At 40.9% G+C, this 16428-nt stretch overlaps 1 protein-coding gene across 10 annotated transcripts in view; it reads right to left on the reverse strand.

Annotated features, from left to right (window-relative positions):
- Positions 1-16428, reverse strand: part of DAB1 (DAB adaptor protein 1) — a 479582-nt gene that overhangs the window by 134275 nt on the left and 328879 nt on the right. The gene's annotated exons all lie outside the window — the stretch shown is intronic.

Consider the following 16428-nt stretch of genomic DNA (forward strand, 5'->3'; position numbering starts at 1 on the left):
ATGAATTTACACACTCAAACAAAGATGATTTTTACACTTGTTCCACAGCTGACAAATATCACTCTTTTAAACCAATAAATGACTTTTAGCTACAGAAATACTTTGGACAATTCCATTTAAACGCTCCAGTCTTCAGGCCAGCAATGCCAGTCATGAAGGTAATTCCACACGACTGCAAAGAGGAACAGCAGGCAGACTTCTGAACAATACCAAACACAAGTATTTGGGGATGGCTGCTAGATTTTACTGGAGAGATTCCAAACCATCCATAATTCTCTTGAATTCACTGATCTGTTCTCATCTCATTTGCGAATGCAGCGCCTTGTGTCTGATTATGTTGCAGACTGCCTCTGCTTTGTATCAGTAAGAATGTTAACCACTTTATAAGGGAAGAAGCACCTCCCATAAGAAGTCAAGCTCTGTGCATTTTCCATTCGTGTGTAAGATTCAGCAGTGGTTCTAAATAATAAAAGATGGCACTTTTCCCACAGCTGGAAAACGTACAAAAGGGGGAAAATCCAACCCTTGAAACTACGTGGGCCAGGTCTTCTTTTCTGTATCATAATTCCATAGAGAGAAACACCCACACTCGGAAACACGTTCTCCACTACGCTATAATCATGCAACTGGAGAGGTCTAGGTGACCGTATCACGCATGTACAAAATCAAAGTCTAAATGAACAGGTTAGGGACCCTGTAAAAGGAATTACTTATAGCAGAAGTCAAGACACTGCAGGGCTAAAATGTCAGGAAAGATGCCTAAAGGTGCTCTTGAGCATTCAAATGGAGAGCTCTGAAGCAGCTACACAAGTATACAGACCTGCGTGAGTGGTAATGCATCCCAAAACCATGCTTATTCTCGAAACATTTCTTAAAATCACCCAAGTAGCATGCAGTGAGGACCCATTCACCTTCCACTGTCATGCTACTGTTTATTCCCTCTTGGAAGCAATTACAGGACAAATGCCAAGCTACAGAAGGTATTTTTCCAGCAGCAGCATCTGGCTTCTTGGCAGACTCCTCAGGCAATTTTATTGGAAGCTTTAGAGATGCTACTGGGTCAGCCCTAGTTATACTGCTCATGAGCTGTCTGGTGGTTTCCTCTTCCTAGATGTCATAATCCTTCTGATCTACCTTGAAGGAATGAGCACGCTTTTATCCATTTCAAAACCAGCTGACCTGCAAGGCATTTAAGGGCTATCTGCAGAGACAGAGTAAAAGTCACTGGTCTAAATCTGTATACCTTTGAGCCAGCAGCATTCCAGCATCCATTTCTTAATGCATCATCAAGGAAACAAGTATGGCATGCAAAAAAAACCTGTCTTACTGGTAAATTGAATGCATTCCTTATGATTAAAGGAAAAAGCATATGATGCATGACAAATTAATTAGTGTGGGGAAAAGAAAAGGTAATGTGGGGCAGCAGCAAATCTGTGCCTTTATTTAAGATGAACTGCTCTCACATAGTGAAGACAGGGCTGTGCTGTATCCTGTCATAAGAGAAGGTGCACATGGAGTCAAGGAATGCTTCTGGCAAACAGCAGGCATAAACTGAAATACAAGGGGGTCTGCTAAGTCAATGGAAGGAAAACCATCTCCGAGAGTCTGCTTCTTGCAACTCCTCTGTTAAACGTGATGCCTCCAAGGCTAAAGGGGCATGTGGAAGTAAAGACAGCTCCCGACACCCTGGCCCTTCCCCCTCTTCAAGCCCAGCAGCTAAGATCTGCATTATTCTGCAGCTGTGATCATGATTAATCCTCATCCAGAAGGATGAAAGACAGGATGCTGCTTTTACCCTCCCTCTTTGCATACCAACAAAATCAAGTCCACAACGAAAAGCCTTTATGTCAGTTTAGAGCAGCCCGTTACGATCAGTGCAGAGAAAGGGGACAGAATGTTACAGAAAGTGCATTTGTAGCCCATAACACAGGTGAAATCCTGCTTTTTTAAGACTTCTGTGCAACTACTTACAAGAAATACACTCCTTATTTAAATAATCAAAAAGTAGATGTGCTCTAAATTACTACTTTTCTTTCTTTTTCAAGACTTTCCCAGAAAGATGTCATCGTGTGTCATCCCCCCCTTCTTATTTCAAGAGCTTTCAGAGATGTTAGAGTAAGAAACTCCCACAAAATCCTGTATCAAGTTATTTTTGAGGGGAAAAAAGACCTAATGCCCAAAGGTAAATATTACAGGTACATGAAATGTACACTATAATTTAATAAAGGGCTACAGATCTTGGATTTTCAGTAACAGGAGTACACTGAGCAACATAAGGGAAGATTGACAGCACTAAGAAAGATGCACATATCCAGGTCAAACAAAAAGCCAAACGGAGCTGTCATCAGCACAGTGCAACTAAATCCAACCAGACACAGAATTCAGACTTGGCTAATGCGAATTGACTAATATAATTCCATTTTATGCAGGGCAAAACATATTCTGATTATAGGCCAGTGATGCTTGCAAGCTCTAAATTTAGGTGTCATTAGAGCCAGGTGAACCGTTAAGTGAGCTAATCTGAATTTTACCCATAGCACACATTTGTGCTGCCCAAAAATGAACTTCTAAGATTTAAACCATGTACTCCCTCTCATTACTTTATATGTCTTTTGGATAACCCCATTCATCAATTAAAACGTCTGCAGAATCCCAGAACTCACTGACAATGAAGCCTGGGTTTTAAAATGCCGTGCAACAACACATGCTGGAAAATCAATTATTTAGGCTCCAGTACCCAAACAGAAGTTACTGGCATGCTAGAAACGGAGCCATATTTCAGAAGGGATGTAGCACAGATTCCCTTGTTTACAAGCTTGTTTTTCCGAAGCACAAAGCAATCTCAGTGATCAGGTGAACATTTGAATGCACGGTGAAGACTAAACTTCAGTGATGCCCTAGATTTCACTGACTACACAAATGAGATTAAAGCTGCACACACAAGCAGACAGAAGGCTTCCTGGATGCAGAGAAGATCTAAAGTATTTTTATAAGCTCTCTTTGATTAGAAGGTAGATTTAGATGAGATATTAGGAAAAATTCTTCCCTGTGAGGGTGCTGAGGCGCTGGCACAGGGTGCCCAGAGAAGCTGTGGCTGCCCCATCCCTGGCAGTGTTCAAGGCCAGGTTGGACACAGGGGCTTGAAGCAAGCTGCTCTAGTGGAAGGTGTCCCTGCCCATGAACTGGATGAGCTTTAAGGTCCCTTCCAACCTAAACCATTCTGTGGTTCTACAGTCTTAACAAGGCCTGTAAGTTGAGAGTAATCAGGAATAACCATTAATGAGTATACTTCAGTACAGCAAGGAAAACCAATTAAAAATATAAGTAAAATGTTGATCTACTTTGTACACTCCTGAAACACCCGGTACACTTAAAACAATGTACGGTATAATCAGGGATAACATAACCTAATCTGAAATAAAGACCCTGCTATCATTTAAAGTAGTTGTTCAGCCAGCCGCGTTTAAAGCCAAAAGGTGAAGAATTCCTAATCCAATTAAAGCAAGAGGGAATTTAGGAATGCAGAACTTAATTACTCTACTTGGAAGGTAGCCAGGACCCTTGGGTTAAGCACCCTTGTGAAAGTGCCATAGGAACTCAAAGGACTGCAAGTAGTCAGAGCCTTGACTCTGCTCTCCTTTGAGCAGGGCACCCTTGGCAGCCACATGCCCTGTAGCTAAACCCCAGGGAAGACACCAGCTTCTGAATTACAGCATTTCCAGCAGCTCCTTATAAGCTTCCTCTCAATGCCCAGCATTAGGCAGGGTTTGGCTCTGCTCAGCTTGTGAAATCATTCAGGCTCTCAGTATAGTATGGTGAGACAGTAGATGATGCCCAATTAAAGCCATGTGGATAAATATGTGTTCAGTGATGTTATTGCCTATGTGCCACTTGAACATTCTGGATTGTTTGGGTTTTTTTTCAGTTCCACAGACTAAATAGCAAGCAGCAATAATATTAGTTGTGGAACAAGTGTGATGTTTGTGTTACCCACTCCAGTTAATTAATGAAAATAATGACAGAGTTACAAATACCAGACATTATTAAGAACTTGAAGACCATCCTACCCATTTCTCTGCCAAGGAGGATTTGTTCTTAACAGCACATTCTTCTGTTCTTCATCAAGCCTTTCTAAATCACGCCAGCAGTAAGAGTCACATCTGCTTCCTTCAGAGGCGTTCATACATTCAGACTGATTTGGAGGAAGAAGTAAAACCCAAGAATTGCCATTCTGCCAACTTCACATCATTATTCTGAGTTAACTGCAAGGAGATTATCTTGAGCAATTACTCTCGTCCCTCACTGCACATACATTCCAAATACCTGTAATCCTCACATAGCTCAACTCTATCAGTGTTAAACCAATCTATCCCCTTCAGGTAAGATCTAATGCTAAAATCACATACCACTGGGTTTATAACCCAGACTATTACAGTCTCCATTATTAAATACTGCTTATTATTTTGTACTTACAAAGTCAGGGAGATGTGATTTTATTGCTTGCAAATCATTTTTACATTAGTCTTACGCTGTTATAACCTCACTCTGCTTTTCCAGATAAGCTTTTCAATTTCTGCATATTTAAACAGTAACTCTAATTATCCCTACTTGATTGCCCTTCTCCTGCAAAGCCTTTCCACAGCATCATCTGCAGTGGAGTCTTCATCCTACTCTAGATTTTTTAAACAGCCCAATATACATCATATTCTTTACTTTAATAAGAGCAAAGATGGGGGGGGGGGTGTCTGAAAAACATGGATATTGGGTTCCATCTTCAGATGTATTTTTTCTCCAAACACACAGCAAGAAGGGCACATTCCTGATTATTCCATCAATAATAATCACAGAATGGGGCCTAGCAATAAAGTCAATTAAAAAAATAAAAAGGAAAAAAAAAACCATAAGACTATTGACATGGTATCAGATCAGTGTAGAAAAGTTTGGTTCATTGTCTAAAACCACACTTAAAAGCATTTTCTGGATCTACTTCCAACCATAGCTGCAGACAAGACTTTATACTCCCAGTTTGTAAGTACACAGGAGCTACATGTGGCTAGATGGTAGCTGCAAGTAATGCTATTTAATTCATTAACTCAGGTAATTCAGTCAAAGAAATGCATATTACAGTAGCCCAAAACATGATAATAAATTTTGACTAAAAATTAATTTTTTTTTAGTCTTTTAGGTCATTTTTTTTGTAGAGATTTTGTTATTTTGGATACTCACAACATATTTTGGCTTAGTTATAATGACGTTTGGCAATATGATGTGTTGTTAGAGTTGCCTAACTCCAGTAGGCAACTCTAATTCCAGTATGAATTCTCTTTTTAGTTCCTTATAACTTTACCAAAGCAACGTGTATCTACTGGAGCTGATGTCTTGCATGCCACGTAGCAAAAGCAATGATACATACAGTCCAATCTCCAAGACGTAGTCCTGCTGCCCTGAGGCATCCAATCTCCCCTTCCTCCTCCTCCTCCTCCTCCTTTGCCCACTGAGCAGCAAAGTTTCCTACAGACACTGACTTCATGCAATCCTGATGCTGATCCTCCAGCACAGACCCATTCTTTTGTAGTAAGACCTCATGTGGAAAGGAAAGCTACTACGTGACTGCATCCACAACTCTGCATTCAGTTCTCTTCCATCTGGAGGATGTTAAATTTAGCACTTCTTTACTGATGTGCTTGGCTCCGTAACAGTAATTTACATTTTTATGCATGTGTGTAATAACATCCAGGAAAAAGAGGCAACACAGGTGTACCACAACCATATTGCGGTGCCTTCTTGAATTCAGCTTGCAAGCTGCACTCTTTCAGCACCTACTCCTGCAAAAGTTACTTTAGCAATATGTGATGAGAGTCTGGCAGAAATGACTATCTTTCAAACAAGACTTCAGCACAGCAGGACAGGAAACCAAAACAGGAGGTCCAGTTGGGATTTTCACGTCTTTTTGTGTCAAAGCAGTATGCAAAAGAGCTTGGAAAGACAAAACACAGTCTCGAGACCCTGAAGCTCACAAAAGGCTTCTGTTATTATAAGCAATGCACTGCTTTATTAAATAAACCAAGCCAACCAGCCACACAGAGTAGCCCATCTTTAAGCCAAAGACTTTCCTTAGAAAACGTGATGTGAGCCAAGAAAAGGCTTCTCTCCCATCTCAATTTGTCTCCACAAGTTATACATCACTAAAGACTGACGGTACTTTACCTACCACCACCTCAAAAGCACAGCAAAGCACCAAGGTTACTCCTGAACCAGATGACTTTGTGTACAGCACAGACAAGAAAGTAGAACAGCAGCGTATTGCTTCTACAAGCTCTGGCAAGTCAACCAATAGGACTGACCTGACCAAACCCATCAAGTGGGAATAAAGTTTTGCTGCTGTGCACATTCAACATCAGGATATATTGAGAAACAGCCCTGTTGAAGAAGGCATGACTGTTTGCCAGCTTGGCTTCCCATAAGGATGTTAGTCAAAGTCTTGTAACTGCCCAAGATGATGACAGAGTGGTCATGAGGGTAAGTTCAGAATAACTACAATCCCGCTTACGGTTCAGAAAGACAAGGTAATGTGTCTGTGTTCTGGATCGGGTTTTGTTTTCTCCAGATTGATGAATTTGAAAGGAACATATGCCTTGAGACCCACAGTACAGATGTTCCATTGTGATTTATGCTTTACTATAATGCTATAGCTCTGGTAAGAGCAGAAGCAGTCATATCAATTCTGCTGGCTGGGTCCACCTGCAGGGACCGCACTGGAGTCCACACCACAAGGCCAGAAACAGCTCCTCATCAGAGCTGAACAGACTGGAACATCACAAGGAGAGTAACTGAGACAGATCCATAGCAACCTTCACAAATACATTCTCCAAGTTGGCTGCAACTGAAGTTATATTGGCCACAAACACATTGACAGGTTGAAAACCTCCTCAAAGCAAACACTTCATATTAATAAAAGCCTTTACTTTAGTTTTCAGCAAGACTTAGTATTCCTATCAGGACTGAAGTGTAACTGAAGAGCAAATGATGTCACTAGTCTATAAGCAAACACAGGGGAAAATGCTTAGCCTCTTAGCTGCAAAGTAACCCTCTGTCACTCTATTCAAGACCTAAACATGAGAATGTTCAGAATATTATTGAGTCATTCTGCTTGAAACTCAGTAAATAATACCCGGGGGGGGTTTTATGTGAAGTAATTTGATTCTATTTTTATCCATTAAAGAACTTTTGGATTAACAGATAGAGGAGGCTCATTCATGTCTTTAGATCAATATTTAAGGTCCCTTCCAAACCAAACCATTCTATGATTCTATGATCTATGACCGTTACAAACCCTCCCCCCTGCTGCCCATATAACCAACCAAATCATGGCAGAAAAGACGTTTACATAGGCTTGAAAACACTTAAAAATCATCATGAACATCTCTGATTCCATCTTCTTTTACTTAAGAATCCAAAATTGTATCCTGAACTCTATTTCCATAGAAATCAAGTGCCAAACATTACCAAGGTCCAATTTTACTGTCTATCCTGACAGCATTCAGGGAAATTACGGTTAAAATTAAACTGAAAGCAAAGCCTTTGCACACTACCGTAATATTTCAGGCAACAATTTCCAGAAAGGAAAGGCAGAAAACAGACTGTGCATAAACTACAGTTCAAAATAGATTCCTCATGTCAAATGGCATAATTTTTCCCTTTTTTCCCCCATTAAACAGTTATTTTAAGTCTTCTGCTGCATATATTTACATGCATAATGAAACTTCTTCAGAGGTTCTTTCTGTATTACTATATATGCTTTAACACTGCATACGCTAATAGTGTACACACATATACAAATCCACACACAAATGGATGCACTCATGCACACAGCATTCATGCAAAAAAAGAATTAATTCATGCAAAAAGTTTTGACTGGATGCTACCCCCAGTAAATATGTTAAATGTGAAGAGTGCTTATGGCTGGGTTCATTAACTGAAAACACTGTTGTCTGCACGATTTGTGTTGCTCACATAAGACTGGATGACATGTAAAATGCTAATTTACAGACTCACTTCTGTTCAATTTGCCATCAGGGCCTCTCTCCACTAGGAAAATCAGTGGTTGCTTACTACAGTCTTCCTTGAGCTGAGACCTCACTCAGCACCTGAAGATAAAACTACTCTTCAAAAAGGGAGAGTAAGGGGAGGAAGAAGGGAAAGTTTTGGATGAGCTCTTGGAGTACTGTGTGCAGTTCTGGTGTCCTCAACATAAAAAGGACATGGAACTGTTGGAACAAGTCCAGAGGAGGCCACGAGGATGATCAGGGCACTGGAGCACCTCCTGTGTGAAGACAGGCTGAGAAAGTCAGGACTGTTCAACCTGGAGAAGAGAAGGCTGCGTGGAGACCTCAGAGCAGCCTTCCAGTACCTGAAGGGGGCCTATAGGGATGCTGGGGAGGGACTCTTCATTAGAGACTGTAGTGACAGAACAAGGGGTAACGGTTTCAAACTTAAACAGGGGAAGTTTAGATTGGATATAAGGAGGAAATTCTTTACTGTGAGGGTGGTGAGGCACTGGAATGGGTTGCCCAGGGAGGTTGTGAATGCTCCATCCGTGGCAGTGTTCAAGGCCAGGTTGGATGAAGCCTTGGGTGAGATGGTTTAGTGTGAGGTGTCCCTGCCCATGGCAGGGGGGTTGGAACTGGATGATCTTAAGGTCCTTTCCAACCCTAACTACTCTATGATTCTATGAGCTCCAAACACATCTTCTGATATGCTGTCAAAGAAAAATGCTACCCCAAAAGCCACTGCCTAGTGCCATTAACAACATCCCATCTTCAAAGAGAAGCAGCTTTGTACTTAAAGAGTAGCAGCTTATGCCACTGCAGATAACTCTTCTCACAACTTCAGCTGCTCATCGCCTTTTGCTTCTTCAGTCATCTTCCTAAAATCCCTAGCTCTAGGGCATCTGCATTGTGACAGATCTGCTCACATCCAGTCTGAGAGCTCCTCTGAACTCTCACACCAAGCATGGAATTTCACTTTATCAATTACGTTTGGACCTCATGCCCCCATTATATGTTGATGCAACACTTGATAAACAGATACAATTAAGAGCCTAAGCTCAAAACCACATTATATCTCCAAATTAAAACACTAGCACTCGTTCAGCCCTCATTCCCTGACACATTCCAGGACTTCATTCTTCCACAGCTGTACCAGCTGCCTCTTCTGTAAATACCTATGACACCCAACTGCTTCAGAAACCACAAATAGTAATTTATTGCTATTACAATGTATTATACTTACAAATACTTTGATTATAATGATGTCTTTAACATTTATGAGCAGGTTCAGCAGTTGTTTCTTTCCTTTTTCCACTGTGCTCTACCTAACCACCTCCCTGTCACCAGAGCTCCTCACCCTTAGGTGTACAAGCTACTTCAGTTTCAAAGATCTATTCTACTCAGGGTAAGGTTTTAGTAGCAACTTAATGCCTTTAAATTCTTCTCTGCAACCTCTGTGTTAGTTTATCAGAGCAGTCATTAAGCCTGGGCACTTTGAGGCTGATGGGTGCATCTAAGCTAGCCCACTTCGAGCTAATTGTGTTCAATTTAACATTCTCCAAGCACTGGCAGCCCTCATTCAAGCCAAGTGTGAAAGTTTTTAAATTAGCTTTCACACTTTGATTCTCAGACAGCAAATGCAAAATGGCACAGGATTAATTTTTTTCTCCAACGCCACGGTGCAACAAAATAGCCCAAAGGCTATTTGAGTTCATTTGCTTTAACTATTAGGGAAGATTCACAGCACAGACAATGCTCCAACAGAGACAAAAGCTCCAGAGGACTTTCAAAGCTTAATATTGCCCTCCTTAATTAAAGTACCATACTTTTGTACAGCCTTTTCACTTTGTCACTAGATGTTAAAATGGAAGGCTAGACCATTTAAGACAAGCCACACTGGTTATTGCTTAAAAGATTAACATATCAATACATTTTTTGCTTATTACAGATCACATTTTTAATATTTAATGAAGGCTGCTGTTGGACTGTAACATGGGCTATACAGAAATCCGTATTTCCCTTGGGGAAGTACAGATCTTGACTTCACATGTAATCCGACAATATCTCTTTGACTGATCTGCTTTCATTGCCAAGATACAAGTCGAAAAGGAAGCTAAAATACTGAATTACCTATTGCAAAAATGATTCAGTAACTGCTACCAAACAACGGCAGAGCAGGATGGAAATCCAGCTTCCCTGGCACTTTGCCTTTTGCCAGCAATTTCCACTAGGCACAAACACTGAATTCACATGCTCAACTTCCTGAACATCTCGAAGTCTCTGCAACAGACCTTTCAAGTACACACATTTCCCTCTGAGCAAATACAATGGGTGTGCATGAGCTGCTCCACTGACAAACAGCAGAGTTCAACACATAAAAAACCTCATGAAGCACTCCACACTCAGTCTTCGGTAGAAAAATAATTCACCAATTTAAGAGGGAAACTGAAGTCTCCACTAAGAATTTAGCTCATCCTGTCAAAGGGCATATCAGAATACTAGACAAATCCCTATTCTCACAATGTGGTTCATGCATACCAGATTGTGTAACTGCAGCCTTAAGTATCAGAAGAATTAACATACAGTGAGATCGAAGTCAACTGACTTCAATGGGAGTCCTCCCATCATCTTTAGAAGTTTCTCATGAGGTTCTAAACTCATAATCATTATAATTCAAATTATTTCTTATACTCTAACAACTCTAATGATATACTCTAGTAACTCTAATTTAATAATGTAATAACTGTATCGTAACAGTAGTTACAATAGTAACTACTGATAGTTACAGGAGTATGGTAGTGGTAACTCACATCACAGATGGGAACTGTCTTAATGTATAAAAATCATTCATAGTGAAATCTAAAGAAACAACTCTGCATGCACAGATGGATTCCAGCTTTAGAGTTCATATTTGATTTGATACAGCCTGAGATACACAGGTCACATTTGACAAACTGTAAAGTCAAAGGCCTATCTGTAAATGTCACAGTGTTAGTCACTGAGGTGGATATAATTTAGGTACTTCTTGACAGGATTCAGAATACCAATGTCAAATATCAACCTATCTTTACGAGTGTTTTCTGGTTCGTGTTAAGAAATTACATACTTGCACAACAGTGATCTTAAATATCACCTTATTTTGTAAATAAGAAGCCTCTTTCACCGTAGATTTGCAAGCAAAGGACCTCACAAAATCTGTATTTGTTAACGTTTTAAAACAGCATCCACACTATCTAGTGAAACACATTTATGGGATATTTTAAGGAATTCTTAGAACTCTTTCTTCAAGCCAATTCCAGTATTATGCAAACCTCCAGACAAGTCCATGAGACCCAACACAAATGCATCTCTGCCTGTCATCAGGCAGTAGGAGGCAAGAGGATAACCTTCATATGCAGGATCACTACCACACCTAAGATCTACGAACCAGTGATATTAAAATTTGATGAGCTTGTTAATGCCTTTAGACCATTAGATCTTGTATGTAACTACAAACAATCCAAATCCTTAAAACAAACAATCCTGAAGCTTTACACCGTTGAATATAATCGAGCTCACAACGCGTGAAACTTCTCCTTCGGTGGCAAGTACAGCTCAGACGTTCCCTGAATTAACTTCCAAACTGATAAAGCTTTATCAGCTCAGATGGTAAACAACTACAGGTTATTTGAGACTAAACTTGTCAGAAACTGCAAAAGAGATACAATCCAATTGTTACTGCAAGTAAAGAACACACTTTTCTGGCCACTTCCTGTCAGGCGCTAACAGACATCGGAATCACTAAACAACACATTCACATGAGACATCATATGTTTGTGAATATTTATGCTTCGGAAACTTTGCATTCTCTCCAAACGTAAATGCCACGGTGTAAGTGATCAGTCTTCCCGAGTGTTCTCATTTCTAAAACAAACTAAGATGCTGAGAAATTCATGTTACGGTGACTGTGACTCGTCAATGGATTACTGGCAATTCCAGAGCACGGACAAAGTGTTCCTTGGGAATGGAAAACAGCCTCAGTACAGACAAGCCCACATAGGATGACTGTATAACACTTCACAAATAGTAAGCAGTAAAGGTATAGGCTGGTATCCAGTAGTTCAGTGCTGCACAGAACACAATCTGACATGTTTTAGGTATCAGGATTCCCACATTCAAAGTATATAAATGATAGAAGCAGCATGGTTACATTTCCTGTGGCCCTTTGAAAGCCTTGCCTAATGTATTTCAACTTTTAGAAATCCAGATGCACTTCAATTCTGACAAACTAATTAATGCTGATCTCTACTGAACACAGGAAAATACCTCGGTGCTGATCAAAGATACTCCCCCTAAAAATATTGATTCCATCTGAAGTGACATGCAGTCTAGACAAGCACAAAACACGTGCATTTCCCTTCTAGGGTTACTGATGAAACACAGAGCTGCAAACATCTGCAAAGAACAGGGTTTTTTCTTCCTCCATCACAGATAGTGGCATTAGTTGGAGGTGAAGAAAAAAAACAATCCCTGATATTAAGGACTGAGGATCAAAGCAACTTGCTTGCATCTGAAAGCCATTCTGAAGTGCACTAAAGGCAGCAAGCACAATGTGCTATACACTTGCACTCTGGTTTGGTGTTTTCTTTTTGTCACCTGCTTGTGATGCTACTTTTATGTGTGAAATATACTTGTTGAAACAAGTCCAGAGAAGGGCCACGAGAATGATCAGGGGACTGGAGCACCTCCCGTATGAAGACAGGCTGAGAAAGTTGGGGCTGTTCAGCCTGGAGAAGAGAAGGCTGCGTGGAGACCTCATAGCAGCCTTCCAGTATCTGAAGGGGGCCTATAGGGATGCTGGGGAGGGACTCTTCATCAGGGACTGTAGTGATAGGACAAGGGGTAATGGGTTAAAACTTAAACAGGGGAAGTTTAGATTGGATATAAGGAAGAATTTTTTTCCTGTTAGGGTGGTGAGGCACTGGAATGGGTTGCCCAGGGAGGTTGTGAATGCTCCATCCCTGGCAGTGTTCAAGGCCAGGCTGGACGAAGCCTTGGGTGAGATGGTTTAGTGTGATGATCTTAAGGTCCTTTCCAACCCTAACTATTCTATGATTCTGTGAATCCTTAAGCTCTTCTGATGGGCCTTGGTTTTTTCTTCTATCTGTACACAGTAAGATAGGGACCTTGCTGGCAACGTATATCTCTGCAGAGATAAACAATATATACAATATAATGGATATACAGTATACGATATAATGGACAAGTGCATTCAGAACTATCTTGAGACAGTAACCCTAGCTCAAAATTATTTATAGCAAAAATGGCTTCTAGAATTTTTCTTTTCTACTACCTGCCAAGTGGATTTATAGTCTACAGATGAAGACTGCCTTTGAGCTACACACCTGCCGCCCCAAGGGTGCCAAGGAAAATTCTAGGACCACCAGGTGTCTTTCTTTAACAGAGAAGAAGCAGCACTGCTGAAGATGAGGAAGGTAGGATACAAGATGCTGTACATCCTCAGAGAGCCTGAAATTAACAGCTGGCAAAAAACTATTGGGGTCTCCCACAAACTTTGTAGCAACATAAAACGTTCTCATGTAAAAGCCTACAGTGCTAACGAAAACCATAGCGTCTCCTTTTAAATGACTTTTGGTTGTTTCAGAATAACATTACATTGATGCTTCTGGCTTAGTTTTTTCCTGTTCAATTCCTGTTCCGAAAAAAGTGCAGCTCGTATCCTTTCTGAAACTCTTTTATTTCCTCCATCTCCAACATGAAAGCTCACTTTCGGCCTCACTGAGACAAAGCTAGGGCTCTGTCCAAACACACTGCAAAGGCTTACTCCTTTCTTTGTCACGCTTCTGTCACAATGCATCCCATTTCCTTCCTAACACCCCCTTTCAAAAAGTTTCTCATACCTTTGAACAGAAATGTCTTCTCAGCTCTTAAACAAGAGAGACCCAACAAGCAACACTGTGACATGTGTAGGAGATGAGTAAGCCTTGCCCTTTGAGCAGCACTGAGCTGCTCATGGAATGCAGCCTCAGCTGTTGAAGATACCCAACATAAAGAAACTGAGCATAATCAGGTCCTACCACAGCTTGAACCACCAGTAGCAGTTTCATTTAATTAGATGCATAAATATATGTTTCAGTGCCTAGTTTTAAAATGAACATCTGAATCAATATCAATTCAGCGCATATAGATCCAGGGAAGAAAAGAGCAGACAAACTGACATGAACAAAAGTTACACCAGTTTTCACCACAGCACAGCACAGTTCCTTGAAATAAAGGAGAAGTAAGGATAACTGCTAGGGAATGACACTGTTTTACCTTTTTGCATTTGGCAGCAATTGATACTACAAGAGAGACATCAGATACAGCAAAGAGGCCTTAGAGGGGGGGAAACCACTAAACACATGCTTAAATAACAAGCAAAATAATGTCACTGCTTCAATATGTCACTTTATATATAGACTAGATGGTCTGTATGTGTATATATACAAGCCTGTATCTAATTAAGACAATCTTGAAGTCAAAAAGCAAATATTGGTTCAGCTAAATGCTACAAAAGAAAGAGCTACGATGCAAATCATCATTCAGTTCAATGTAGTTTCTTATATGTAACCACATGGAACAAACAACGCCAAAACAGCTATCCTAGGGCAGCGGAGCTGTACCAATTTACACTGGATCCAGGATCTGTCCCAGCGTATAGTTCCTTCATTCACTTTATTAGATCATGTTTGTCAGCAACTACAAAGTACTAATGGGTGCGTAAAGCTATTCCGTACCTGTTGATTGCCAAGGCAGCTGTGCAACCACAATGAAATGGGAAGAAGTGAAGCAAAGAACCCTACCATTAGAAGTAAACCTGAATCAATACAAAGAAGACTTAAGCACTTGGCACGTATGGCTGAATTCTTACAAAGTATAAATGGTATCAAAGCATACTTTTAGCACAATACTACCTAGCAATGCTTAAATAAATCAGTTTCTATCTTCCCAAACTGTATTCTTTGCATTTATCATAGAATCATAGAATAGTTAGGGTTGGAAAGGACCTTAAGATTCCAACCCCCCTGCCATGGGTAGGGACACCTCGCACTAAACCATGTTGCCCAAGGCTCTGTCCAGCCTGGCTTTGAACACCACCAGGGATGGAGCATTCAAAACTTCCCTGGGCAACCCATTCCAGTGCTTCACCACCCTCACAGTAAACAGCTTCCTCCTTACATCCAATCTAAACTTCCCCTGTTTAAGTTTGAACCCATTCCCTCTTGTGCTATCACTACAGTCCCTAATGAAGAGTCCCTCCCCAGCATCCCTATAGGCCCCCCCTTTAGATACTGGAAGGCTGCTATGAGGTCTCCACGCAGCCTCCTCTTCTCCAGGCTGAACAGCCCCAACTTTCTCAGCCTATCAGCTGAATTAGAGCCTATCTAATTGCTCTAATGCAAAACAAAGTCAATCTTCAAGAGGCTGAAGATGAACGAACATAGTGAGGTTCAGAAAAAGTTTGGCTTTCTCTCAAGGAACTACAGAGCTATTTCTGTCTTCTCACTAGGTTCAGTGCTGGTTTACTTTGATGGCTCAGACAGAATCACCAGGCATGGTAGCAAATATCCAGCTCTTCTTTGTGTTGCTCCTGTTTCTGAGACAACCTGCACAAAGCAACCGTACGGACGCAAGAAGTGGAATTTCCCCAAGATGTTACACTTGCACGAGTAGCTGTTATTGCCAGGTGCAGCAGCCAGGATATCCATTTACTCACTGCGCAAATTTAAGCAAGCGCGATACAAAAGCGAAGGCAGCCTTATCATTACCTGCTTGTTTTCATTTGGGAAAGCTGCTTCCCCTCACCTCCTTTAAGCATCTACTAACGCCCTTTTTTATTGCAGTTTATCTTGAAAATTAATCATCATAAATTTACAAACATTTCCTCGCCGATCTGTCAGGTCTGTAGTGCTGTTTCATTTATTACAAGGCCGCATGATGCATCGGAGCTCTGTATTTGAACATGACATATTTTCACTTTGTTTTGATACCACATTCGGAAATTGCTCCTATCAATCTTTCCCGGGAGCCAAAACTCCACCGCCTTGTTCACTGAAACATTAAATGCCAAGCCACACAGATGAATAAAAGCACTGGCAAGGTGCAAACATTTGCAGAAGTTTCCCGTTGAAAGGGTCTATAGGAGACAATCCACAGTCAGCAGCAAACCCAATTATTCCTAATCGGTTTGGTCACCAGATCACACTGAGAGTTAAAAGATTTCATAAACAGGCTGGTCTTTGAGTAGGATTTTGTAAGTGCTCGCAGTTCCGATCTCCAATAACTACTGCAACTCAGACTCGGCTTATGTATTATTTAAGACCCAGGATCTCCTGCATCG

This window comes from Pezoporus occidentalis, unplaced genomic scaffold (assembly GCF_034315485.1).
Source record: "Pezoporus occidentalis ecotype Australia unplaced genomic scaffold, CSIRO_AGI_Poc_V1 ctg25, whole genome shotgun sequence".
NCBI lineage: Eukaryota > Metazoa > Chordata > Aves > Psittaciformes > Psittacidae > Pezoporus > Pezoporus occidentalis.